This window comes from Delphinapterus leucas, chromosome 19, assembly GCF_059928025.1.
Source record: "Delphinapterus leucas isolate spDelLeu-1000000601 "Yukka" chromosome 19, BTC_Dleu_Yukka2, whole genome shotgun sequence".
In the NCBI taxonomy this organism is placed as follows: domain Eukaryota; kingdom Metazoa; phylum Chordata; class Mammalia; order Artiodactyla; family Monodontidae; genus Delphinapterus; species Delphinapterus leucas.
In genome coordinates, this window is record NC_143147.1 from 54,213,440 (window position 1) to 54,240,741 (window position 27,302).

At 50.7% G+C, this 27,302-nt stretch overlaps 1 protein-coding gene across 4 annotated transcripts in view; it reads left to right on the forward strand.

Annotated features, from left to right (window-relative positions):
* Positions 1-1,163: 1,163 nt before the first annotated feature.
* Positions 1,164-27,302, forward strand: part of MAPT (microtubule associated protein tau) — a 103,262-nt gene continuing 77,123 nt past the window's right edge. Inside the window, exon 1 of one of the 4 annotated variants that reach the window (XM_089901379.1) lies at positions 1,164-1,290. The gene's annotated coding sequence lies outside the window, so the exon portion shown is untranslated. The remainder of the gene's footprint in view (positions 1,291-27,302) is intronic. The other 3 variants (XM_022589050.3, XM_022589052.3, XM_022589053.3) reach the window with 3 other exon arrangements.

The window sequence follows — 27,302 nt, forward strand, 5'->3', positions numbered from 1 at the left end:
TTAATCTGTAACATACAATACTGCTTTGAAAAAATATATGAGCTATGCAAATTAAAGCTTTAAGACAAATTCCCATCTTAGGACAAGATGGCTGTCTCCAAGCCCTCATACACTTAAAACCTCCCACTCCCAGGGCTTAAATTAGATGTTGGGGAGACAAAGCTAAGGACAAAACCTAGATGTTGGCTGACTGAGAGAATGAAAGCCCCTGGTCAGTTTCAGTCTGAGGCCGTGTTATCCAGGTGAGAATCTCCAGCAGCATTTAGAAATTCAGATCTCAAGCTGTTTACAGTTTAACAGTGTTTCACAAACAAGGTAAAAATAACTGTATATGTGAAAATGCTCTGTAATGTGATAAGTGCCATTTGAATCTTCATCTAATTTGAGATTTTATTCTTGGGTCACAGATGAATAATAGATTCGAATGCTCCTTGTTAAAACAAAAAACCAAAACCCCCCAAAACCTTGCACTACCGTATTACAACTGAGTTAGCCTGTTTTCAGCATATCTGCTAAGGAAAGAATTCACCTTGATCGGTAACAAAAAAGGTGGACAGATTGAAAGGAAGCAGATCCGGGGAACTGATCTCCAACAAGGGGAATCATTTCGGGAAATTCAGGGGAGGGTCAGGGTGCCAGCGATATGGAGGGCAAGCCCGAGGGAGGTTTGAGGTCCAGGGTGGACGGACTGGAGGGCTGGCCATGTGGAAACCCGCCCAGAACCTTTCCCAGACAGGACATCACCCCAGGACGACAGGGAAAAAAAGGGGCAGCGGACCTGGGGGCGGAGCACCCAGCCTCTTCTCGACCCAGAGAGCATCCAAGCCTCCCTCCCAAGGGAGGAGACCCCTCAGACAAGACAAAGGCTCCCCTAGCAGAAGAAGGGCCAGAGTGCGCATGCGCATTGCGGTCAGCGCCGCGGCCCAAGTCGTGAGAGGGAGGCGAGACCCGGGAAGGGAAGCTCAGAGAGGAGAGAGCCGAGAGGCTAGGATGGGCCGATCCTTGGAGCTCTCGCGCGCGCCTACTGGTGGCCGGAGGAGAACACGCCCGCGAGGCCTTACGGCCCACCCCTCCCCTCGGGAGGCTCGTGCTCCCGCTGCTCGCGCCTGCGCTGCCCGCCGGTCTCGGGAGCGCGCCCTCTTCGCTCGTGCGCGCGCTCGCAGTCTCCACCACCCACCAGCTCAGACACCAGCAGCAGCGCCGCCGCCGCCGCCCACCTTCTGCCACCGACACCACAGCCACTTTCTCCTCTGCTTCCCTCTACTGTCCTCGCCCTCTGTCGACTATCAGGTAAGTGCGAGGCTCCGAAATTTGCCTCCCCGTCCTCCCTCCTGCAACCCCATGCCGCCTCCCCTCGCCTCAGAGATGGTTTTCATGAGGTGGGCATTGGTCGGGGGCAAAGGCGGCGGCCCCTCCTTGCGCCCTCAGCGCTCCGGCGCCTGGATTGGGGCGACTTGGAAAGGGACCCATGCAAGGGATGCACGCGCGCGCGCGCGCGCTCGTGTGTGTGTGTCCTGAGGCGGGGGTTTTCTACACGACCCGCTTCTCGCGGACCCGTCAGATGTTGTGCCCACAGGGTGGGGCGCGGATGGCGATGATCTGGGGGAGGGGGCTGCTATGCACTCTCGAACACCGCCTTTTGCCGCAATGGGCGTATGACTGTGTGTGTGTCGGGGGGTGGAGGGGAGTCCGGTGACGACCCCCGAAACCGAACCTGTAATCCAATTTCTCTGCCTCGGTTTGCCATCAGCTCTAAGGAAGGTATTGATCGGGTTCTAGAAAAGATGACTGCCTGCCAGCCCCTCCCCGGCAGCGATTCCAGTGGGGCTTTCGCTGCCCTTGGTTTAAGGCGGTGGCCCACCCTCTCCTCGATTTCCTCCTTCAGAAACCCGCTGGGGACATTTGAGGGCTGGGAGTGGAATCGGAGAAATGGGGAGGGGTCCCGGCGCTGTCACTTTAGTCGCCCTTCCCCCTGCGCGCTCCTGGCACCGAGACGCAAGCAGCGCCGTGCCCGAGAGAAGACAGCGCGCGGATCCCAAGGTGGAGGCTCGAAAAGGCAGGGGTCACCTGGCCTTGCGATGTGGAAGGATTCGGCAGCTGCCGATCCCGGCTCGAGGGCGCGCACAGCCGCAGCCCGGCACCAGCCCGCTCAAGGGCTGCAGGTGCATTTCGGGGCGGGCCCCATTCTCTGCGCTCCGCGCCGGGCGTCCGGCTTGTGCGCTCCCTGCCGGAGGCGAGGGGCTGGCGCGCAGTGCTCGCCCCTCACTGCGGCAGTGGGTGTGGACCCGGGTGGGCGAGGAGGGGGAGGGAAGGCTTTGCCTCCTCCCACTTCCACCCCTGCTTTTTTCCCCTCCGAACGCGAGGTGCCATCTTTTTGCGGTGTGTCACGTCTTTACAGTACCGTGCCAAGCCGGGTGGCTGGGCTTAGGAGGACAGGGCGGGGACTGTCATTAACGGGGGGAGCGCAATTAGCGCTGAAGTCTTGGCATTTTGCTGCTGCGGTCTTGAGCACCGGGGTCGTTCACCCGGAATCTTCCTCGGGGGCCCGATGCTTTGTTTGTAGGGCTTACGTGATCTGCGTTGCCAGCACTGGTTTTTGGCTTTTATTCTACGAGGGTGTTTAACCAAGGTTCCCACCCCTCCTCCCGCTTTTTGCCCCTCATTTCCGAGCCCTTTGTTAGCTCTCAGAGCTCGCCGGGGTCGAGGAACTCGAGTTAGCCTCGGGGCACGCATGGAAAGGGCGTCACCCCGCGCAGCCCCCTCCCAGAGCCGGGCCACGCGCCAGAAAGCATCCGCGGGGCTGAAGGGGTGGGGTTCGAGGTCTCCGCGCGCCTTGCGGGTCGCTGCGAAGGATCGATCCCCCTCCCCACACCCGGAACCTCCCGGGGGCCATGCCCCACCAGGCTGCCCACCAAGCAGCACCAGCTCCCGGTGGGAGCTCGCAGGCGGGGCCCCGCTTCGCTTCAAGCCCTGTTGCTTCGCCAGGCAGGAGACTGTGAGGAGGGGCCGTGAGGTTTCCTCGGGTGCTGCGGGCCACACCCATTTTTATCGGGAGGATGGGATGGGGGGCGCCGAGGGGAGGTTGTCATGGAGACCACACGCTCCCCGGGCCCTTGGGGCGTGCCCCGCCCCTTCCCAGCAGAGATGGAGAACCTTGGGACAAGCAGGGCCGCCCCTTCTGGCTCCTGGAGGACGCTGGAGGGAGACCCGCACCCCCAACCCTGAACCCGTGCCTGTTCCTAATTGGACTCTGGCGGCCGCAACCACCCAGATAGGCATCTCTCATGTGTTTTTATTATTATAGCCGAATATTATTTTAGAACTGTGCGGGATTTTCACTTAAGATCCCGAGTTCGCCGCCGCCTTGAAACCAGGAGGCGGGGGTGGGGAGGGAGGGATAGAGAGGCGGGTACGGACCCCGGCGAACAAATCCGAGTCTCGCCCTCCTTCCATTAGCCGGAGCCTGGCCGGCTTTCTGGTTAATTCTATCGCTGGAAACTGGTGCGGGGGCGCAGTTCTGAGAGGGATGAGCATTTTAGGGGCCAAATCGTCCTCTCGAGCCGCGCAGGTTGATCTGAATATTCGGGAATGACTCGGCGGGGGGTCGAGAGGCTGCCCGGGGCCAAGCCGAACCTTCTTTTGGTTTCAGGATCAGAGCCTCCCTGCAGAGCTGGGCTCGGCACGGGTGCGTTGGAGAGGTTCAAGGATCAATTCGAGCATCTTCCCCGCCCCTCCCCACAATAGAGCTGGACAGGAGATTCTGGTACCAGAGAGAGCGAGGGTCTTAGAGCGGCCCTGGGAACGGGGAGCCCGCGGCCGCCGCTGCTCGGGATGGACCGGGGGCAGAGAGGTCATCTCCTGTCGGTTGGGGGAAAAGGAGCGAGGCAGAGGCAAGCGCGTTTAGCTCAGTGCCGGGAACAAAGCGCAGTACGGCATCCGCGATTTTACTCTTTGGAAATGTGTTGGCGGTTTGGTAAGGGCTCTCTGGTCGGCAAGGCCGGGGTTGGGGGGCTGTTAACGGAGGAATCCCGGGGGCCTGGGGACGGTCCTTCGTACGCGTATCGGGAAATTCCATCCCTGGCTCTGGGCGCGCTTTAATTACACGGCTTCCTACCCGGGAACGCGAGAGATGCCCCGTTTGCGCCTACGCTCCGACCCTGAAGCTGGGGCCAGCCGCCGCGCCTGGGTTTCCTGGGTTTCCCATCGACTCCTGTCACCGAATCTCCAGCAGGTGGGGGCTGTTTTAAGTCCCGGGAGGCCCCGCTTGGCGTCAGGCGGTCCGGACCCATAACTCCATGCGCGAGTCTCCGGCTGGTCCGGGTTGGGATGGATGGTGGGACGTGGGACAGCGAATGCCAGCCTGCTCCTCTGGGCCACCGCGCGCTCAGGCTCAACAGGACAGCTTTGAGTTTTATCTGATCCCCGTCCCTCCAACTGACCGATCCTACGACAGAGAGAGAAATGAATGCCTTTCCTACCATAATTAATTAAGGTATTTTTTGTGTTTTATGATGCTGCTTATGTTTACCACATAAGAATTGCTTATCCATTCCTCCATCTCCAGACCTTCCCCTAAGTAAATTAATAACATGCTTCTCCCAGAGCCCGCTTCAGAGTGGCTCTTGAAGCTAATCAATTTCTTGACCAACATTTGCTTCTGTAACAGCTTGTGTTTACTGCAGTAACCTAGCTTGACTCTTGGCGTTCAACGTTGGACAATTTGGGGGAGGTGTTTGTTGGTTATGCTGGTTTTGGGTGAATGACAGTCTGTGTCTGTCCGACCTCCTCTGCACACGCCCATCTTTGAGTGGTTTCTAATATCAGGCACAGATCCCCCAACAGGAACAAAAGAAAAGGGTTATTCCCACAAATTACAAGAAGAAAACTTACAATCAGTTTGATTCAAGAAGGGTCAGATTTATTCCAGTTGGGAAAGTGTCCTTTCTATTGAACATGCCCTTTGACCCACATGCCCTTTGAGAGCTGTGGCAGCCTGGAGATGTGGTAGGATTGGGGTGCCCTTTGTTTAGGCTGAGTTTTCCTTCTGCCCTTTTAACATCAATTCATGAAGCCCATTGGTTGAAAATTTTAAGAAATTGTTTTATTCTACCTTCCCTCGGCATTTATGTGTATAAATATATGTATATGATTTGGGTGGCTCCACAGCTGTGTACATGAACATATGTTAGTTTTCAATTAGATTGTGCCTTCTATTTAGTTAATTAGTACCTTCCTTCCTCTCACCTTGAAATCAAGAATCACTTATAAATAAAAGCACCCTTAGGGGCTTAGAACAGTGCTAGACATACAAGAGGTCTTTGGGCCCTCCTCATTTAACAAATAAATGGATAAAACGGGAAAATGCAGGTTTAAAAAGGTGGTGAAAAGAAAGCAGAATGGGAGGAGGGCTTTATTCAAGGTCATGGCATCAAGAAGTTTTGGGGACAAATCCAGTCCAGTTTGTCCCCTGCTCTGTGTCAAAATGACACCCAAAAGCTGCCTGTACCCCTTGGTGCACCTCCATGCCCTCCCCTCCCCCACTGCTTCCCTGCCTTCTCCCTTCCTGCTGCTTATGGCCCCACAGCCTGGTCCCCACTGCTCACCTCACCCTCATTGGCCAGCAGAGTGGAAAGGGGAGAAACCACACTCCACCCCCAGGGGGAGGAGGACCCTGCCCTGCGACCTTTAGCCCTGCAGGTGCTGTTCCTGCAGGAGGTCAGAGGGATGGAGGTGGGAAACCCCCTTTGCCTCTGCTCCTTCTTCTTCCTCCCACTTTTCATCATCCCACTTAGAGGACCCCCCAACCCCCTCCACATCCCCAGAAACACCCACCTGCCCGACCATTCCTAACTTGCCAGCCTAGATGCTTCCACTAGTGACTTGGAGCTGGCATGGGAGGGCCACCTCAGCAGGTGAGAGGAAGGGAAAACCCCAGCCTCACCATCTGGGCTGCAGCAGGGAGAGGAATCCGATGTTCCAGCTGGGACTCTCAGCTGGTTTCCTGTAAAACAGTGGTTCTCAAGCCCTGGGGCCACTTTAATGTCTAGAGACATTTTTTTTGTTGTTTTCACAACTGGGCAGGGGTGCTACTGGCATCTAGTGGAAAGAGGCCAGGGATGCTGCTAAACATCCTACAAGGCCCAGGGTGCGTAAATGATCTGGCCCCAAATGTCACAAGTGTCAAGGTTGAGAAGCCCTGCTATAGAAACATTGTTACCCTGGCACCATCATCTTAGTGGCATCTTACATTCATTGAGTACCTAATTGGAGGCACTGTTCTAAGTGTTCCCCAGAGATTATCTCATTCGATCCTCACAACAACCCCTTTAAGTAGCAGTTTGTATTATCTCCATATTACATATGGGGAAACTGAAGTACAGAGAGGTTTAGTAACTCACTAAAGGTCACACAGCCAGTGAGTGGTGGAGCTGGGTGTCTGACAGGAGCCCCTGCCCCTTCTCAGCTACATGTCGGCTTAATAGGCCTTTGTGGGCTAGCGGGAAGCAAAGCGCGATCTATAACATTGACCCAGTGGAATATACTAATTCCAAAACCACTGACGCGCATGTGAACTTTTGTAAGAGTCTGTCATTGGAGCACAGCCTAAAGCTCGGAATTTCGGCCTTGACACATGGAACAAGAGATTTTACTCAACCTCTGTGCCTCTGTTTATAAAACAGGGAAGATATCCTGGGGACCTTAAACCTCTTCCCCCAAATCCAGGATTTCAGGACTGCTCTGTCACACAAAGGAGCAGCCAGGTCTGACTGTCTTAAAGAAGTCTGGAAATCAAGATCGGGGGATCATGACATAGACTCAAGATCAAATCACTGAAGTTTCAGGGACATTAGATCTCCATCTTAGGTTCTGCACCTCAGAGGCTGAAGCTTTGGTAACTGCCACTGGGACCCAGCTCGGAGCCTGTGGGTGTGAGAGGAGTTGGGCGGGCATAGGAAGGACCTCAAGCCAGAATCTCAGTCTCCCTTGGCAAAAGTGGGCCTGGGAGCTTTTCTCACTTCCTGGGGCCCGGGCTCTGCAGTAAATATTCCATTATACTGTGGTGTAGAGGGACAGCCTGGAATCCTCCATCCACAGAACTCACTGCTACTCCACCCAGCTACTATTCTGCCGCTTCCCACAAGCGCCTGTGTGGGCGATCGGACACACATCACACACACCGGACTCACTTCTGTTCCCTCGCCAAAGGGGTTGCTGTCCAAGACCTCTTTCCCTGCCTCAGGCGCCATGCTCCTGCCATCTCTGCCAGGTTCCTGTCTTGCACAGATGGCCCCCACCTGAGGGTGGGGAGGGAGCTTGAGGCCAGCTCGGGGTGGTTTTTGAGCTTTGAGGATTCTTTGATTAGGAAACATTCTGTAGGTGTAGGAATCGGCTTCCACAAAATGCCAGCTTGGATGACCTCCAGGCGGATTATCTGAAATTGTGTTTTCTTTCTCGATATTTCTGTGCTTGCCTCGATCAGGAAGGCTAAGAATTAACCCCCAAGAAATGCATTTTGTGCCTCAGCTGTTCAAGGAAAGTTTGTGAATGCCTGGAGGGCAGATGCTGGTTTTCCCTAGACGGGTTCCCCAGTGTGGGGCAGTGTCCTGCATGTAGACACAGTAGGTTTGGCCTAATGGTTAAGGGTGGGGCCTCGGATCAGAACTCCTGGGTGCAAATCCCAGTTCCCCTACTCACTGCGGGGCCTAAGCTTTGTTGTTTAGCCTCTTGGAGAGTTTTTTTTATTGTTTGTAACTTGGGGTACCTATCTCACAGTTGCTGTGGGGTTTAAATGAGGTAGTGCTTAGCCCAGGGCTCAGCACATAATAATTGCTCATTAAATGGCTTCGTGGGCAGCAGCCTGTGAGCAGACCCTTGGGATTGGATGAATGTGCAAACTACTGACCTTGGTGATGGAGTTAGTTGGAACAGATACATTGTTACACTGAGTAGGGATCAAGATAGAAGTAGGCAGTTCTTCCTGGAAGCAGGCGCTGTTGTCTGGGTGGTAGTGGAGCCCCGGGAAATCACACACACCCACGTTTAACTGCACACAACAGAACTCTTGCCACAGGCAAGCAGAGTGACTTGTCATTTGTTGTCCCTGCTTCTGCCCTCTTCCTTCCTGAAATCTGCTGCACGCCAGGAATAGCCTGTGTACTGTCCACGCCAGCCTGAGCTGAACCATCCTCCCTCCCACCAGCCTGGGACTGGCGACCTGGCTTAGCAGGTTGGTTCCGAGATCTTACTAGTGTACTGATTGAATAAAAAGTGAGCACTGATGAGATTGAGAAAGTAGCAGAACTAATGGAAGACAATGGAGGAGAGATTCTACAAATGAAATAATGAAGCAGTGCTGAACTTGGTAAACACAGAAGTAGGCTTCATGGTGGCAACTGAGAGTCAAGAAGAAAAAATGTTAAATAAAGCAAACTCAACGTGCTCTGAATCCAGGGAACGCCAAGCATTCGATAGCCATAGTTATATCTGAATTAATAAATCTGGTTTAAGAAGCTTTCTTACCCATGGAGTGAATACTAAGGGTCATAATACATGTTTCTTTAAAAAAGTCATTAAATGACAAAATCAAAGGGACTTCCCTGGTGGTCCAGCGGTTAAGAATCCACCTTCCAATGCAGGGGACACAGGTTCGAACCCTGGTTGGGGAACTGAGATCCCTCATGCCGCGGGGCAACTGAGCCCTTGCGCCACAACTACAGAGCCCACATGCTGGGGCCCATGCTCCACAACTGGAGAGAAGCCCGCCTGCTGCAACTAAGACCCAATGCAGCAAAAAATAAAATATTTTTTAAAAGATCATAAAAAATGATACATATATATTTTAAACATTTAAATTAACCAGATAGTTGTGCAATTATTCCTCCATCTTTTGCTGTAGGGCCCAGGCCTTCTTTTGGTGTTTGGGTCAGCCGGTTGGAATTCCTTGTCTTTTTGGCCTAAGCAACACCCATAATGCATTGTCTAGGACTTCCAGCTGGTTGGAACAAGGGCTTACACTGTGTATAATCTGAATGCAGAGTCTCTCTAGAGTTTTACTATTTTTTTCCACAGTCTTTAACATGCTATTTGACGGTTAAAAATTTACTCACCTTTATGAAGTCCCTCCAAGTATTCAACTTGATTTTCTTAGAGTCAGTGAATGATTTTCAGAATTCATCTTACATTTAACACTTGAATGTCATCAGCTTGCACTGTATTTAAGTTGTGTGACTATTGTAACAAATATGATGGACCTAGAAGGTTGGCGGTGGTAGGAGGAGGCCCTGGCTGTGGACATCAGGCCTTGTGGACCCAGCCTTGAATATTTACACTCCTTCATTTCTGCTTCTTACGTGGTGTCAGGCAGGAGAGGGCCTGCGGTGGAGACTTTTGTGTTCAGTAAATGATGGGCATCATCTTCCCCGCATCTCTTGCCTGTCTTCCAGGACTAGCATGGCACTTGGAATTCATTCACATAGAATCCCAACTAAAGGGGGCATTGCAAAATTCTCCTCATAAAACTCAACATAAATTTAAATTCTCTTTACCATGTTAACTCCCCTTAGTGAAGGAGTTTTAGATCAAGATCCAACAATTAAAAAGCCGTTTTTAAATCAGCAAGATAGAGTTAAATCTGAAGCCATTGATAATGATGTTTCATTCATGGGCCTCCCTTTGGTCCTGTCTGCTTCACTGCTAACTCAGACATCAAAGAGAAAAGGGACATCAATTATCTCTGGTCCCAGCTGCTGGTTTTCCTTGCAGCCTATCGCCCAGTTTTCTGGTTTCCCAGGAAGGCTGGGTTATGTTGTCTTGGGACCTAAGCTTGTAGTTCTACAAAAAACCTCAGGAGACGCTTTCATCCTTGTGTCCTCCTCTTCAGGACATTAAGGATATTAGAAGACCCCTGGGTCCATAATCGCCTGTGATGTGATCCACAGCCTAACGCCAAGAAGGAAGTGGCAGAAAGGACCAATTCATGGAATCCTAGAACTGTGCCCCTCACCCAGGATAAAGGACAGCCCTTCCTCCAGAAGTAGAACCAGAATTCTAAATTATGTGTCAACAGAATTGTCCTGGATCAAATCCAGTTCTGCCATTGACTTACAGATCATTTCAGAAGTGCTTATTTTCAGTTGTTCTTGATTGGACAGTGATACCAAACCACTGTCTTACCTCATTCCCTCTCCCATGATCTCAAAGAGAGGCTTATTGGATAATTAATAATCTAAAGGCTTAAGGACTCCTCTAGTGGTCCAGTGGTTGAGACTCCGCACTTCCAGTGTAGGGGGCACGCGTTTGATCCCTGTTCAGGGAAGTTCTGCATGCCATGTGGCACAACCAAAAAAAAAAAAAAAACACTATAAAACTCTTAGAAGAAAATACAGGATAAAAACTCTTAGAAGAAAATACAGGATAAAAGCTTCAAATCATTACATTCGGCAGTGATTTCTTAAATATGATACCAAAGGCATAGGCAACAAAAGAAAACATAGACAAATCGGAGCTCATGAAAATTTTAAAAATTAAAAAATAAAGGCTTAAGTGCCCAAAAGAAGGTTACAATTTACAGAGTCTCTTTGGTTTAATATTTAAATATGAGTATTCACTACCTTATTTATTTTATGTCTGGGCTTTTTATATTGGGTTTGCTGAAAACTGGAACAACTTTCAACTTTGGTACTTGTAATGCATCAGAATTTAAGTCAACGTATGTTGATAAGCCAAGCAAAAGTTCTACATACAAATAAAATAGTAGTATGTAACCTGCTGCTTTGGGGCAAGATAATATTCGTTTGGTTATTGGTATTACTTGGTAATAATGGTTTGATTCATATGAAACCTGTCCCTTTCAAAGTTGCCACTTGCCAAGAATCACCGGGAATAGCTGTTTGGAAGCGTCGCTAACTCTTCTGCCGTCCATTTTCTGCCTCGTCTTTTCCCTAAGAACAGGGAAATTCTACACTGTCCCCACTCCATGGCACAGCAGTTCAACTTCTGCCTCTGCTGTCGCCATGAGGCTGGCTTAGACACGAAGGATTTTGCAGAACATCCCTAAACCTGCCTGAATAAAGGACTGATCATTCAGAGACTCACCTGAACCTTCTTTAAACCTGTTTAATCCTTTCCCCAGGGTTAATCTTGTGGGGATAACATGCCTCCTGGGTGTCTCTCCACTGGGTGCATTCCTTCCCCCTTTGGTTCTGACGTCCCTCCTTTCTTAGCAGCACAGTGAGTGTTGGCTGCACTCTGTCCCCTGCAGAATATTGATACAGACTGAATACATTGAAATAAATCCCTCTCAGTGTCACTAACGCGCTATGAATAATTATGAACCAATGTTTGATGTCTCATGGCAAATGCAGGAAAAAAGTTTTTTAACAGGCAGGATTCATGTTGTAAGTTGACAATCTGGGCCAAGTGAAAATCTTTTTAAAACATCTCCTGATCTGAACAATAAATCTTGCCAGCCAGACTGAATTCCAGAAGTTAGCCATCCTCTTATTTTGTGGGGCCTCTGTTATCGCTCACTGCTTGGGCTTACCCAGCCCTGAATTTAACTGCAATCTTCCTGTTTACCTACCAGTTGCGGCAATAATTAAGATTTCCTGGAATTCCCTTGCGGACCAGTGGTTAGGACTCCGAGCTTTCACTGCCAAGGTCCCAGGTTCAGTCCCTGGTTGGAGAACTAAGATCCCACAAGCCGTGAGGTTTGGCCAAAAAAAAAAGATTTCCTGAACCTTCATTGTTCCATCTGTAAAATGGGAATTGTTCAATCTTCCTTCCCAAAATGGACAATAATGTGGTCTTTCTTCTCACTGGGTAATCACAGAACTGAAATGAAACAATCTAGGAGAATTCCTTTGGGCTTTTCAGAAAACAAGTGCCACAGGTGTGGGGGATGCCTCCTGGGAGCCACAGTCATGCACCTGATCTGAAGTCTCTCTTGGGCTGAGCCTGGAATAGTATAGCCGCTGCTGCTACCTCTCTCCTTTAGCGCCAGCCAGACGGTGCACACTGCTTCCCAGGAGTGCTCACCCAGTCAGCTGGGCCTGAGCCCTGGATGGATAGACAGATGGCCGCAGTTCAGCCTGTACTGATCTTATCTGCCCCTTCTTTGGAGGGGAAGCCAATAGCCAGGTGCAGGACATTGGGTGGGGTTCCTTTAGTATGACCTCAGATGATAGCCCATCCTGCCAGTGGGACTTCCTTGGCTTATGCTGTGACCTTCAGAGGGAATTAATTTCCTGGGAGCCTTTCTGTTTTCTCAGGGGGTTTCAGTTTCCTCCTAATCAAGCAGGGACTTGGTGCAGAATCTCATATTCTAATTATGCCCAGGGGCAGCCTCTTCCCGCCACTGTGTTTAGCACGTGCAGGGGATCATTTAGGTCAAGAGCGATTAAGGTCTGGAGTTGACTTTGATGGTATAATATTCTGATGGCTGTTTGGCAGCGAGAGGCATAGTGAAGGCTCATTAATTGAACGCTTGCACTTGGAACTTGAATTGAGCTGGGGCTGGGCTGCAGTCTATTGCCTTTGCCCCGGGAATGGAGGTTTTCTCATGCAAGGGGACAGTGGGAGGTATTTCAGGGGCTGTGTGTCACCCCGCCCTGACAACAGCCCGGCCGTTCTACTGAGTGGCTGGCCTTGAGCATCAGTCCTGGCTACCTGGTGTCCCCACATCATCAACATTTGTTTACCCTGCTTTCCCCAAAGCTGTCCTTGTTCCGCCATGGTCCTGTCCGCTTTGGTCACTGGAACCCGCCATCCTCAAGTCCCCATGTGGCAAACCTTGGAGTCTTACACTCTTCTCCCCGGCCCCCGCTCTTTTCCTGGAACAGACTTAACCATCATTTCCTTCCTCCCAGATGTCACGTGGACCTGCCCCTCCCTTTCCAGTGCTTCCTCACCAGCACTAAAAGGAATGTAGGTCTTATCACCTCACCCTGGGATCATTGTGGAAACAATAATGGATTGTTCCCTAGTTCGGTTCTGAAATTGACATCCAGTCCATTTTGCAGACCATTGCCAAACTCTTCTTCCCAGAGTAGCCCTGTCCTCTGCCCTGCCCCATCCAAGCATGAGTCCAAGATTGCCTTTTCTGTCCCTTGCTGAGTCACGTCCCACCTCTCGCTGCCTGCCCAAGTCCGCATGCCTCGGCCTGGCCTCCCTGTCTAGTCCTACGGGTCCGGTCCCACCGCTGGCCAGCCTGCCTCTTGGCTTCTTCATAAACATCATGCTCTTTCTGCCCCAGCTCATCCATGGTACCTTTGCTGAGAATGTCCCCTCCTCCTTCCCCTCTCCCGACCTTCCCTAATCTCTATCTCCTCTGAAAGCCTTCTCCAGCTACTGCACTCAACAAGATCCATAGATCTACACGTTTCACCTCTCAGCAGTCATCAGCACTGCAGAGGTTAACGCTTAACGGTTTTACCTCTTGCCTTTCTGTGTGTGCAAGAGGTTGTATGTTCTCTGAGGGCAAGGCTTGTGTCTTGTGTGGCTTTCCTGCTCCCCTGGGTCACAGAGCTTGCCCAGTCACAGAGCTGAGCACATACATAGCTCAAAATAATTACTCTTGAATCATGAAGCTGGGTACTAATAAATCAAACAGGCTGATGTCAAATGAGTTTTACCCTTTTAAGTAAAGTACATTCTCCACCTCCTAGTACATGGTTCAATTGTTCTATATACTTAAAATAACAAAAGTCACATTTCCTTTAATATATTCTATAATTGTTGCTTTGCCTTACTTCAGACCAACTTAACTGTTAGTCCATATTAGTTTTGCTGTATGAAGATGCTGATAATAATGGTAGTAACAGGTTGCTTTTACATTCCTAAAAACATTGCTGCATTTATCCCTCACTCCCCTACGAGGCAGGGATTATCATCCTCATTTTGCAGAGGAGCAAACTGAGGTTCAGAGATTTCACAGCTGGGGAGGGAGCCAGGTGGTGCCTCAGTCCAGGACCTTGTCTTGCTGCCTCCATGCCCTCAGAGCCCCCCCATGGTTCCACCCTTCATGCCAACGGACATGTCTTTAGTGCTAATGACCAGAGAAGCCGTGCCCTCCGGCCTCGGTGATCAGGTCATATGTAATACGAGCCCGGGGAAAATATGTTAAACTGAAAGCTAGCCTCTAAACTGGGCTGCTGCTTCATGTCACCGGTGACGGCAGAACCAAATTTAGTGTCGTGGGCGCGTCTACACTTACCAAATAGTGAAGCTCATTTTTCTGCCAGCATGAAAAATGTTCACACCTGCCACACTTCCATGGAGGGGTACATGGGACGAAAAGCCTGGAAAATGTGGCCCCAGAGGAGCCCTGGGGTGTAGACTCAGGGAAGATGACATTCAGGTTCCCAGGCAGTGTCTGCAGGGAGAAATTTAATTCAACGTGAGTGGTTTCCCTGGGCGGCCGAAGCAAGTCCCCGGCCGTTAGGGAAAATGGGTTACAGTGGGAGGGGAGGGAGGGAGGGAGGGGTTGGGGCCAAAGCTGCAGCACCAAGCCCCCTGGGTACTGCCCCGTCCTCCTTACTCAGCAGTCCTCTTTATATCCCGCAGGTCTACACGACTGCAGTTCATGCTCTAGGACCAGGAAAAGTGACGGGGATCAGGGAAGAGAGGGACAGACAGCCATGAGGTTGAGGTTGCACATACTACGTTACTTAAAGCCGCGACCTCACCAGGCACTTTGATGGTGTTGAAATACACTTCCCATAGCCACCCTTCCATCTAACTAAAACAAGAGTCTGGTCTCAGTCCTGTTCTTGCCTCCTACTTTCTCCCCCAAATTAAAAACAAAAAAACCACCGGCTATAAAGCCAAGATACCACCTGTGAGATCCTGCCCTAGTTTCTGATCTGTTGGGTTTTTTGTTTTTTGTGTTTTTTGGCGGGGGCGGGCACAGGGATCATTTCAGTCTATAAATTGCCTTCAGGGTGAGTAGTAAGTGTTTCTTCAAGAAAATTCTTTAAAACACCGCAAACAGAAAGTTGGAGTGCCTGGTGGTACCTGGCGCTGGGCACAGACCTGGTTAGCTGCGTGGTTGCGGGCAGGAGCTGAGGGGTGTGGGCCCCTTTGCACACAGACCTGGATGCAGAGTTAGGAGGGGGAGGGATAAATTGGGAGATTGGGATTGACATATACACACTGCTATGTATAAAATAGGTAACCAACAAGGACCTACTGTACAGTACAGGGAACTCTGCTCAGTATCTTGTAATAACCTATAATGGAAAAGAATCTGAAAAAGAATAGATATATATGTGTCTGCATAACTGAATCACTTTGCTGTACACTGCTTCCCTCCCCCCCCCCCGCCCCGACAGGGACAAAGAAAATGTTTTTTTTTTAATTTATTTTATTGAAGTAGAGTTGATTTACAATGTGTTAGTTGCAGATGTTCAGCAAAGTGAATCAGTTATACATATGCATATATCCAGTCTTTTTTTAGATTCTTTTCAGGCAAACCATTTAAATCCCAGCCATTTCAGGAGTGGCTCAGGCCCAGGCAGGGCTGTCAGAATTAGCAAATTAAGACACAGAGGGCTTCCCTGGTGGCGCAGTGGTTGAGAGTCCGCCTGCCGATGCAGGGGACATGGGTTCGTGCCCCGGTCCGGGAGGATCCCACATGCCGCGGAGCGGCTGGGCCCGTGAGCCATGGCCGCTGAGCCTGCGCGTCCGGAGCCTGTGCTCCGCAATGGGAGAGGCCACAACAGTGAGAGGCCCACGTACCGCAAAAAAAAAAAAAAAAGACACAGGATGCCTAGTTAAATTTGGATTTCAGATAAACAATAATTTTTTTTTAAGTGTAGTAGGCTGCATAATGCCCCCCCCACCCTGAGATATCAGATCGTAGTCTCCAGAACCTGAGAATATGACCTTATTTGGGAAAAGGATCTTTGCAGATATGATTAAGGATCTTGAAATGAGATTCCTGTATTATCTGGGTCCTAAATGCAATCACATGTGTCTTATAAGAGCCAGACAGAGAGAGATGAAAAACATGGGAGAGAAGATGATGTAATGATGGAGGCGGAGATGAGAGTGATATGTATGCCTGCAGCCGCCAGAAGCTACAAGAAGAAAGCAAAGATTTCCTCCTAGAGCTTCTGGAGGGAGCATGGCCCTGCCAACACCTTGCTTTCAGCCCAGTGACACTGAGTTTGGACTTCTGGCCTCCAGACCTACGAGTGAATAAATATCTCTTATTTTAAGCCACTCAGTTTGTGATAATTTGTTAACAGTAGCCACGGGAAACCAATACAATTAAATACGTCTCATGCAATATTTGGGACACACACTCAAAAAATTATTTGTTGTTTATCTGAAATTAAAACTGAACTAGGCATCCTGTATTTGATGTGGCAATCCTAATTCCCAGGACCAAAGAAAGGGGCTTTTGAATTTGCAAGAAAGCTGGTTGAGCCTGTCAGGAAGTGTACCTCCTTATGCTAGGAGTCTTTGTAAACACAGTCCAACTGAACCAATCTGAACTTTACTAACTACCCTCTGGACAAAAGAGGGGGGCAATTAGACAGGTGTTAATGATTTATTTTTTCAGCAGTCGTTTGAGCTCTTCCCATAAAACAGAAGCTCTGTGTAAGGGTGGAGGAGATAGCCGTTAATCCGGTACATCTAGGCTAAGTTACAAACCATTCCAGCTACATCACATGAAAAATGGCCATTAGCAGAGCCTGAGTGATGCCGCATTGCATTGCTGATACTTGAGCTGCCTCTGGGAATCTTGTACCCTTTCACTGTTGGATGGTGGGGCCCGAGCAGAACAGCTGGGTAAATCCCAGTGGCTGAAGGAGAGGACTTCATGGCAGACCTGAAATGGAGGGAGGGGGCAGATGTTGCAGGAATGAGCTAGCTCTGGATTCCCAGGAGGAGCTCTCAATGGAAGTAGATGCAAAATGTCTCCATTGTGTCTCATGACATCACACCCTAACACGAGTTAAAGACAAACTGGCCTGTTCTCCCATGCAGAGAGGGCTGCCACGCCCAGGCCGGGACATCTATCTTCAGAGGCCCAGACTCAGGCTCAAGGCGGGGCTGAAAGTCGCAGCTTTCCCTGCTGGGCTACTGAGGGCTTCTCTTGCTTACCATTGGGCTCTCTGAAACCTGGACAGTCCCTGGACCCTCGGGCTTTTAATGATGCTCCCAGAATCCACGGTGTTAGAGCTTCAAGGGACCTTGGGTCATCCAGAACTGGCAGGGGGTCCTAGGACACTCCAGAATTGCCCCCAGATGCTTTACCATGCCTCGGAAAAGAGAAAAGCAAGTAGTTTACAGGAGAAAAAAAAAAAAAGTGGTGGGGGGGTTACTAAACATGAGAAAGATGCTTGACCTGGCCCACAATGAAGGGACTGATGATAAAACCACAGTAAGACGCCACTGTTACGTGGATGAGACGGCCAAGATCCGGAGGGGTGGTAACCCTTGGCTGGCCGGGGTGTGCTGTCGGTGGGAGTGGAAAAGCACCACTTCTGGAGAGAAGATTGACCAGATGCCCTTTGGCAGAGCATCACTGCTTCTGAGAATCTGCTGTTTCTGTGCGAGCAAAGGCTTATATATGGAGGTTCATTGGGGAATTATCTGTTATGCAGAAGTCTGGAAAGAGTCGGTATGGAACTGGTTAAATAAACTGTGGTCCCTGGAGAAATGCACTAGGTCCGTAGTCGTGGCTCTGGCTGCTCCCTCAGATACCTTGTTAAGTCTGGAGCAAGGTAGGCATCCTGTGTTACCATCTGTGTAAAAGGCGGGAGCGTACATGTGAATGAGTCATGCATATGGAGCCTGACACTGGAAGGAAAGGCGAAAATCAGGTTTTGATGGCAGCCTCTGGGGGGAGAAATTGTGGGTGGGGGCAGGAGACGCCATTTTCACTCTGTACTCTTTTATCTTGTGTACATATTACCTTTTTTAAAAAAACTAAATTTATTTATTTTTTTGGCTGCGTTGTGTCTTCATTGTTGTATGCGGGCTTTCTCTAGTTGCGGCCAGCAGGGACTACTCTTCGTTGTAGTGCACGGGCTTCTCATTGCGGTGGCTTCTCTTGTTGCGGAGCACAGGCTCTAGGCACGCGGGCTTCAGTAGTTGTGGCACGTGGGCTCAACAGTTGTGGCGCATGGGCTGAGCTGCTCCGTGGCATGTGGGATCTTCCCGGACCGGGGCTCAAACCCGTGTCCCCTGCATTGGCAGGCGGATTCTTAACCACTGTGCCACCAGGGAAGCCCCCATATTACCTTTTTTAAAGGTAAATTTATATATATGCTCAGGCCCTAGCTCACTTCAAAAAGATAAGCACATCTGGAAGAAGGTTCTTTGAGAGCCTCCCCAGGTGTTGCATGACAACCCCTGGTGGAGAAGCTCTGATCTGGCCTCACCCTCATTTCCCAGAGGGGCGGAAGCTCTGTTACCTGGCCTGCTAGCCTGAGCACTGCATGCCTCAGACAGGGGAGCCTTCCAGATAAGCTGGAGGAATAGGACTTAGCAGGAGCACACGCACAGTGTGTGTGTGCAGTGTATATAAAATGTGTAATGGAACACAAGAGAGCGCCTTCTAGAATGTTCCCTTGAGAGTAGAGGAAGACAGGGGAAGGTGGGTTACTGTGTTATGTAAGTGTCTACTCCTTGTCGTGGTTTGTGACAACCCAGACTAGCCCCATGAGCCACCCTGGTCCCCAGAGTGCCTGGTGACCTGTGTAGCAAGTGAGACCCCCGTGGCCGCGTTCCGAGGCCAGGCTGCGTGATGTGCCGCTTTACAGTGTCAATGCCCAATCCTTTTATATCAAAAACGACCTCAGTGTTATTTTTTCTCTTAGTGCTTCATACAGATGATCTCATTTCATCCTCCCAGCCGCTCCAGGCTGGGTGGCACTTCCTGTTGGGAAAGGGAAGTAACGGAAGCTGCCATCCCAGAACCTCAGCAGTGGGACAGGGTGAGGGGTTCCTGGTCCCAGCCCTGCTGTGGGGCAGGAGCCTGTCTCTTCTGGAATGACTTCCGTGGTGCAGGTTCCAGAGTCCCTCCAGAACCCCCTCATTCCCCCACAGCCCCTGCTATTTGGGGACGCCTGCCACGCCCAGAGAAGCAAAAATGCACTGCTGCTCTTCTCTTTCAGACACAGAACTGCAGTCCTCAGGGACGTTGCAGCCAATCCTCTGAGGGCCTCGTTTCAGTTTTAATTATCATGTTGTCCCATTGGCTCTCTCCAGAGAGGCCGATGGGCGTGGCCACGGCTAGAATGTAAGTTTCCTGAGCCCAAGGCCTGAGCATCTCCTACTGTTTGTTAGTTAAGGGTCACTCTGCCTGGCCTGTGGGCCCCAGACCTCCCAGTACCATGGAGGCGCAAGAGCCCGCAGAGCCCATCCAGTCCCACCTCCCAGCCTCCCTGCAGACCTCCTCCTCTGTCTTCCTGACAGAGTCACCCCAGCTTCCCTGTGACGGCAGCTCACGGCCTGACAAGGGGGCTGGGAGGGAGGAGAAAGAAGGAGCCAGAGAGGAAGATAAAAGTGTTGGGAGCAGCCCCCAGATGGGTGACATCCGTAGAATGAATCACCACCGTCCCTTCAACTCTTTCATCTCCTGTCGGGACCTCCCTTCCCCCACACCTCCCCGCTTTCTAAAGTTATACTGAGAAAAATCCACAGAGGTGCCAGCACAAGGTGATAAGGACCACAAATTTGGCATTTTAACAGATGCCAGAGCCACTTGAGAAATGAGGACACAGCCCAGAGAGGTAAAGTGACCTCCCCAGAGTCACACAGTGAGTTCTTGGCAAAGCTGGGCTAGCCCAGGTCTCCTTCCTCCCCACACAGATGCCCTCCCATGCCCCATCTCGCCTCCTCCCCCAGAGAGGGACCCTCCAACCCCAGAGCCGACCCATGGTGGAGGCCTGACCAGGAAGCACCAATATTTGAGATCCCAGCAAGTGAAGGTGAAGCCTCTCGGATGATGGAGGCCAGTCTCTGGGACACATGATCTGCGTTACGGATGTGTCCCTTGAGCAGCAGCTTTCCAGAACATTCCCACTTTCTTGCATACTGAAAAGACCTCTTCTCCTGCAGTGTCCTGCTGGTCTCCTCCCAAGGATCCCTTGTTTCACTGATTTTGACAAATCATTTCACTTCACAGCAAGTGTGAGACCTGCCTCAGAGGGATCACATGAGCCTCTGTTGAGTAATCAGCTCTGAAGCCAAGTAGTTTCCCCTCAGGGGAGCAGCAGCGGGAGCTAGAGTGTGTATTGTGCCTGGACGTGCCCTCAAGGAGAAAAACAAAAGCAAAAACAACGAAAAGAAAAGACATCTCTCAAAGATTGGCTCTGAGTCAAGGCTAAGAGACCTTTCACTAAAGCAGCCAGGCTGGGGCTTCCCTGGTGGTGCAGTGGTTGAGAGTCCGCCTGCCGATGCAGGGGACGTGGGTTCGTGCCCCGGTCCGGGAGGATCCCACATGCTGCGGAGCGGCTGGGCCCGTGAGCCATGGCCTCTGAGCCTGCGTGTCCGGAACCTGTGCTCTGCAACGGGAGAGGCCACAGCAGTGAGAGGCCTGCGTACCGCAAAAAAAAAAAAAAAAGCAGCCAGGCTGAATTGTCTTCACTCCTTTCGAAAAGACAAGCATACACCCTGCTTAAAAAGAAATGCTGATTTTCCTAGAGAACGTCCACCATTCCTGGAGGATGCATGGGTGTCCCTAGTGGAATAGCCTTCCCCTCCGGCTGCTTAAATGACAGATGCAACATTTGTTGCTGGAAAATATCAATTAGGTTAATGAGGTTTTTCTTGCCCAGAGAAATGAAGCAGTTCCCGACAATGGACACACTGTATGGGAAAGAAGGGCAGAACTGCCAAGCCATTTGGCCCACCCGTGGGGTGAGCCCCAAAGCCCTTCATTTTTCTGTCCCCTTTGGTTATTTCCCCCCTTGCTGTCTCCTGGAACCATCTTCCTTTCCAAAGTCAGCGCATCCCAGTATTAGCACAAAAGCTGCTAAGGGGGCTCCTCAACGGTCATCTCTCCCTGCACCTGCCTGGCCTATTCTTAGCCACTCAAACAGTTTTCCCCAAGTGTTGTTTTAATCATTATATTGTTACTATGTCATACTTAAGTAATGGACATGAGATGCAGTTTACTCACCTCTCCCTGCCATCCTGGATTGTGGATGAGATGTAGTGGGAAGTGCCCAGGCCTTGGAGGAGGGCTGACAGGGGTTGACTCTTGGCTGCCCCCTCCTAGCTGTGTGACCTTGGGTAAGTAGCTCGACCTCTCTGAGCCCGGTTCCTCATCTGAAAAATGGGAATAGTAGCACCTCTGTTTCAGGGCTGCTGTAAGGAGTGGTGGTGATGTCTGTAAAGCACAGAGCACAGTGAGTGACTGGCCCTTAGTTACACTACTGAACACCCACCATGGTAACCAGTCATCACGGTGGACCCATAGGTAGCGACCTGGAAACATGCTCCTGCTTTGATAAGCGTTTAGAAGGCGGTTGTAGAACTGAATGGGGGTTACAGAAGTCTCTCACTTTCTACTTTCCGCACTTGCATTTTTTCTTAAATTCAATAGGTCTGTATTTCTTTTGTGTGTGTGCGTGGAGTTTTTTTAATATTACATAAGTAATATGTGAACAGATTCTCATCAGAAATTCAGACAGCAGCATGAATTTTATTTATTTTCTTTAAAAACAATTATTTATTTATTTAGGCTGTGCCGGGTCTTAGTTGCAGCACACGGGATCTTCAGTTGCGTGCAGACTTCTTAGTTGCAGCATGCATGCGGGATCTAGTTCCCTGATCAGGGATCGAACCTGGGCCCCCTGCATTGGGAGCGTGGAGTCTTACCCACTGGACCACCAGGGAAGTACCATGAATTACTTTTATAATCAAGAAAAAAGAAACAAATAACATTTGGAGAAAATTCATCTCATCAACTCCACTTTCCACCCTTCTGATGTTATAAGTCTTTACTCCTCCTTCCACCTGGCCCAGGGGTGCCTCCCCAGGAGATGTTTCTTCCCAGGTAGATTGTGTTTCCTCTTACATCCAGCATGCCAGGACTCACAGAACAGGAGGAAGGAAAGGGTGCCCTCCTCCCAGGGCACCCTCACCCCTGCCGAGGCCAGAGGCCCCATCCCAGCCCCTCACCTGCCGCTACCTGTGAAGGATCCCGAGGTTTCCTCAGACCTGGTGCAGAGAGCCCTGCTTACCGTTAGTTCCCGTGGCTGCACCCACAAATGACCTTGTGGCACACAGTGGGCTTGTCACCGGAGCTGGCTCTCATTACTCTGCCTGGTTCACATTTCTTTCCTCCCCCTCCCCACCTGCCCCCACGGCTGGGCTCAACTGGAGGCAGGTAGGGCTTAAAGCTCAGAGGAGTTTAAAGGGGCTCAAGATGGGCCCGGCAGCTCAGAGCCCCTAAGGTCTATCTCAGACACACGCTGTGGTACTAGGCTTTGGCGGCCTGGCCTGGGCACCTGGCTGCCTTAGACAGAAGAACCTTCCAGATGAGCTGTAGGCAGAGAACACGGGAGCCAGGAATGTTTTCCTGGGTTCCGTGTGCACCTGTGATGCGCTGGGCACCACACTTGCTTTGTACAGATCCTAGACCTCGGGTTCCTTTTTTTTTTTTATTTTTTCTTTTTTATGTGGAGGGATGGATTTGGCTTTTCTCCCAACCCTCTGCTCCCCTGTCACCTGTCTGGTACTTGAAGCTGTTGACCAGCTGCCTGGCCAGAGTTGGCAGTGGCGATGGGAACAGAACAGTGATGGCTGGCGTACTCCTGCTTCATCTCCTTTCATCACTCTATCGCCTATTGAGTTTGCAGATTCTACCTCCATTTTTTCACCTGGGGAAACCGAGGCTCAGAGCGGCTAGGTAACCTTTCCACACTGTCCCTCAGCTCTCAGGGGCCACACTCAGCAGCACAGCCTGGAGGACCCTCCAGCCCGAGCATTGCTTCCCCAAGGGGCCTCCTCTCCCCAAGCTGTGGACCTCCTGCCTGCCTGGCGGCTCCATCATCCTGCCTTCTTTCAGTGGCTGAGATCTGGCCCTGGACCCTCCCCTGTCCCACAGGGATACCAGACTGGAGCACCCTGGCAAAGCAGGGGGTGGCTGCCCAGTGCCTGGGAATCCCACAGACACGCCCCCCTCAGTCACCCACTAACTCGCGGGGAACGCATCTGAAGTCTCCGAGGCAGCGGGGGTGGCTCTGCAGGAGCGCTCGCGGCAGAGCTGAGCGGTTCTAGCAACAGCTGACTGGCGACTCAGGGCCTGCATCACGTCCCACTCCTCATCTGGCATTTTGCACCAGGCACACTGCGGGTACTTAATGATAATTAAATTCGGAATGAACTCAGAAAGGCCAGCATGTGGTAAATGTATGCGTCTTTGTGCAATTGTTATACAGCATGATGAACAAGCCATTAACAGTTCACCAGGAATAAAAATGAATGTGGGAAAAATCTGATCGCAAAGATTTGTACTTCTTCCTCCCCTCCCCAGACTTCTAAATGAAAGTTTAGAGATCATTGCTCTTCGGTGGTTCTTGGAGTAGGATTTGTCATGAAAAGAATTGGGACTAAAACCTTTATGCGCTTCTCCGTGTAGATTTGGGCTGGTGAGGGCCGTTGCAGAGCAGGCTGTGGGAAGTTTTCCGGAATGGGTAATCAACATCCCTTGCAGAAAAATTCTCTTCTCCAGACCCAGGTCCCGTGGCCTGGCAGCCATCTTGGGGGTGTGTCCTGCAAGACAGTGTGGGTCAGAGCACCTCTCAGCCCAGAACGCCGCAGCCCCTCTTTGCCTTCACGACCCCATCAGGACAGCTTGCCCTGGAGGAACCTTGGTGCCCGGCCTGGGGTCACCAGGCGTGGAGGAAAAGCTGAGGGGGTTCATGCGTTGCTTAGTTAAATGGGTGACAACGAATCACTTGTTACCAAGGGACAAGGAGCAAAGAACCCAGACAAGCATCCTGTCACCAAATGCCAACGTTGGGGGGGGGGCCTGGGGAGGCCTCCAGACAATGATGGTGTCTTGTGGACCCATCGTAGCCAGATCATTCCAACTTTTCAAGATACATCAGAAGTTGTCCTTCAATCAAATATCCCTATTTTCAAGTGTGGCTTACTAATTTCACAGCTTTAAACTCTGTAATATACTCCTGGGCTGTTGGTCTGGTTTAAACTCTATCTGGAGGAATTCAAGCCAGACAGCACTTCCTGGGGTGGGGATTTTGAGACCTTGGGGAAAAGGGGTCTGGTGTGTCTTTGGGGTATTCTGGTGCCATCCAGCGGGAAGTAAGGGGCAGGGACTAGAAGATTCCTCAGGAATGTTCAAAGCACCTAGCCCATGAACTTCAACAAGTGTTTTTTTGACCGATGGGCACTCCCTGAGTCCTCTCTCTGGCTCTATATAATGGCAACTCTAGGCAGGTCTGTGACTCTCATTCCAAAGGCCTAATAGTTTGCTCTTTGAGGATTCCTTTCATGTGATGCCTGTTGGTTGCCATCTTTTAACTTTTAAGGTTAAGGGATGTTTTGTCAAAATTCCCACCCAAAGTGCCCAGACAAGTTATACTGTAAAACGTGAGAAGGTCCAATGTGTCCGTTTGGATGTCTGCTATGTGCCGGGTACCAGGCTACTTGGGAACCACTCAGTCCTGGCCCGTGAGAAGTTCAGAGTCTAGCTAGGGTACACACACACATATACACCCACACACTCACACACACTGTGGTTTTATAAGTCAGTTTTATATGTACGATAAAGGTGTTATGTTATTATGTTGAGACATCTTGATAGACAGACTCTTAAAAGATAGGATGCCTAGAACAGGTGTTACCTGAAGCCTTCTTCCAGCCTTGGTTGCCTTCTATCATGATTCAGGTGTTTCACTAATGAGATCGGAATGTGGTCCAAAGATGGGGCTGATATTGGGACTGGATCCCCACCAGGAAGTCAGGCCAGGTTAGGGCAGATCCCCGGAACCATCCGGAAACAGCAACCCTTCCACGGCTGGTTTAGCTCAGAAGCCCCATAGAGTTTACTCCTGATTCAAGAGCACAAGACATGCCCAGGGAAGGGCAGCCTGGGTTTACTTGTGGGCACTTGGGTGAATGCCCAGAGCCAGCCAGCCTTCATTTTAGGTTCTGTGTGGTTCTGAGTTGCTCCCGTAAAAGGTAACCAAAGCCTTTACGTTTACAGCCGTCTTCCTCACTCTGCAGCACATGATGGGGCTGCAGCTGTTATTGACTCAGCCAGTATCGTGTCGCATGAGACCCTGATCTATGCACACACTGTGGAGCCAGGTGGCCTGGACTCAAATCCTAGCACTGCTGTGTCCTAGTGGTGTAAACTTGGCCAGGCGTTCAGCCTCTCTGCCTGAGTGTCCACATATGAAATTGGAATAATGAGAATACCTACCTCATAGCGCTGGGAAGAGAATTAAATGAATTAAGATTTGTAAAGTGCATAGAAAAGAGCCTTGCCTGTAGCAAGTACTAGCTAAGGGTTTTGATTTAAAAGATCCTTAAGTACACTCTCTGTGGATTTCACAAGCCCTTTATTTTGCACTTCACACCCAAGCCCGCTCTCCCTTGGGATCCAGCCCTAGTTCTGCCTCACAGCTGTGAGACAGGCCTGGCAGGTCTACACAAAGAGGAGAGAAAGCAGCCCCTCGTCCAAGATGGTGAAACCAGGATATAGCATCCTCACCACCCCATCAGGGGCTCAAAGTCTGGACTCTCCAAAGCCCACTTCAGATGCAGGTGTAGAGCTCATGAGTGCCAGTCACCTGGGCCTCTGAAGGCTCCTTTGCTCAGTGCATCACCATTATCAGGGCCTAGGGAGTAGAGGGGTGCTTATTGGAGAGCGATGGGCTGGCTTCCCAGCCTCCCCCACACCACTCTTCTTTGCCTGTTCTTCCATCACTTCCTCCTTGAAGGTAAACAAGGCCAAAAAACAGTGCGCAAAGTAGGAGAAGGAAGGCCTCAGAACTCCATGACGTCACAGACCTGGCTTTTCTCCCAGGGTGACTGTGATGTCACGCCCGCCCTCCCTGACCATGCAGCCCCTGGGGGCACAACGCGTCAATTCCATCACACGTGTGCGCCTGTGTGTGCCCATAGCCTCCCTGCAGGCCCTGCTCAGCCCATCTCACCCAACACGGGTTGCTCCTGCCCATGTAGACAACCAGGATTTGCTTACGGAAAGCCATCCCAATGGAGTGACAGCACGTCCGCGGCAAACCGCTGGGCTGGGAAACTGCCTTTCATCTCTGTAGCCACTCTTTGTCAGCCGGCTCCTGGCCGAGAAGCAGCTGCGAGAGACCCCCGCTGCTTCCTTAGGTAATGTCACTGCCCTTTCCTGGGCGATGCTGGGGGAGTGGTACTTAATTCACCCCTGGCTCTTCCCTCCTGCCTCTTCATAGCTGCTTGGATTTGGGAGCTGAATTAGATCGGGGCTTGTCTTGTGGAAGTGGGAAGTCTGTAAATGATCAGCCTAAGCAGAGGTCAGACTCTCCTAAGAAAACCTGCCGTATTGCCCATGGGGTGGATTTTCTTTTGACTCCTGTGTGCCCACTGTCACGGTTCACCCCATGAACCCTCGCTATTTTCTTTTCTTTGTGTCTTGTGTTGGACATGTGATGGGAATGCAGAAATACATGTTTGTGGATTTGTTTATTCATGGAGCAACCGTGTCTCGAGTGTCTGCAGTGGGCCAGGAGGAATGGATGGCCTTGGAAGGCTGGGGTTTCTCCAGCCTCCCCCCTCCTGGTTTCCACTGTGGAAGGTGATTTGTGACACGTTCTCCCCTTGGGAGTCACCCTCTGTCTCCATCTGTGCCCCTCAGTCCTTCCCCGATTCAACAATAGCATTTACTCAAGTCTGCTCCCGTACAATGCTAGTGGGAGTAAAATTTGGACCAATTTCCAAGAAGCGCTTTGGCAGGATGTAAAGAGAGGCTTTAAAATGTTTGCTGCCCTTTGACCCAGAATTTCGCTTCTAGGAATCTGTCCTAAAGAAATAATTAGAAACATGAAAAGGACGAAAACACTAAGATGTTCATCAGTGTTTACACTAGGAAATTTCAAAAGCCGGCTACATGTCCAATCTCTGGGAAGTGGTTATGTAGAATATAGGTAGCCATTAGAAAATGATGTCTATGGAATTTTAAATTATCGAGAAAATACTTGACATAATAAAAGAGTATTGTAAAAAAAAAAAAGAGTATGGTACAAATTGCATATTCAAAATAATCTTGACTGTGTTTGAAAATGCATGGGAGGGCTTCCCTGGCAGTCCAGTGGTTAAGA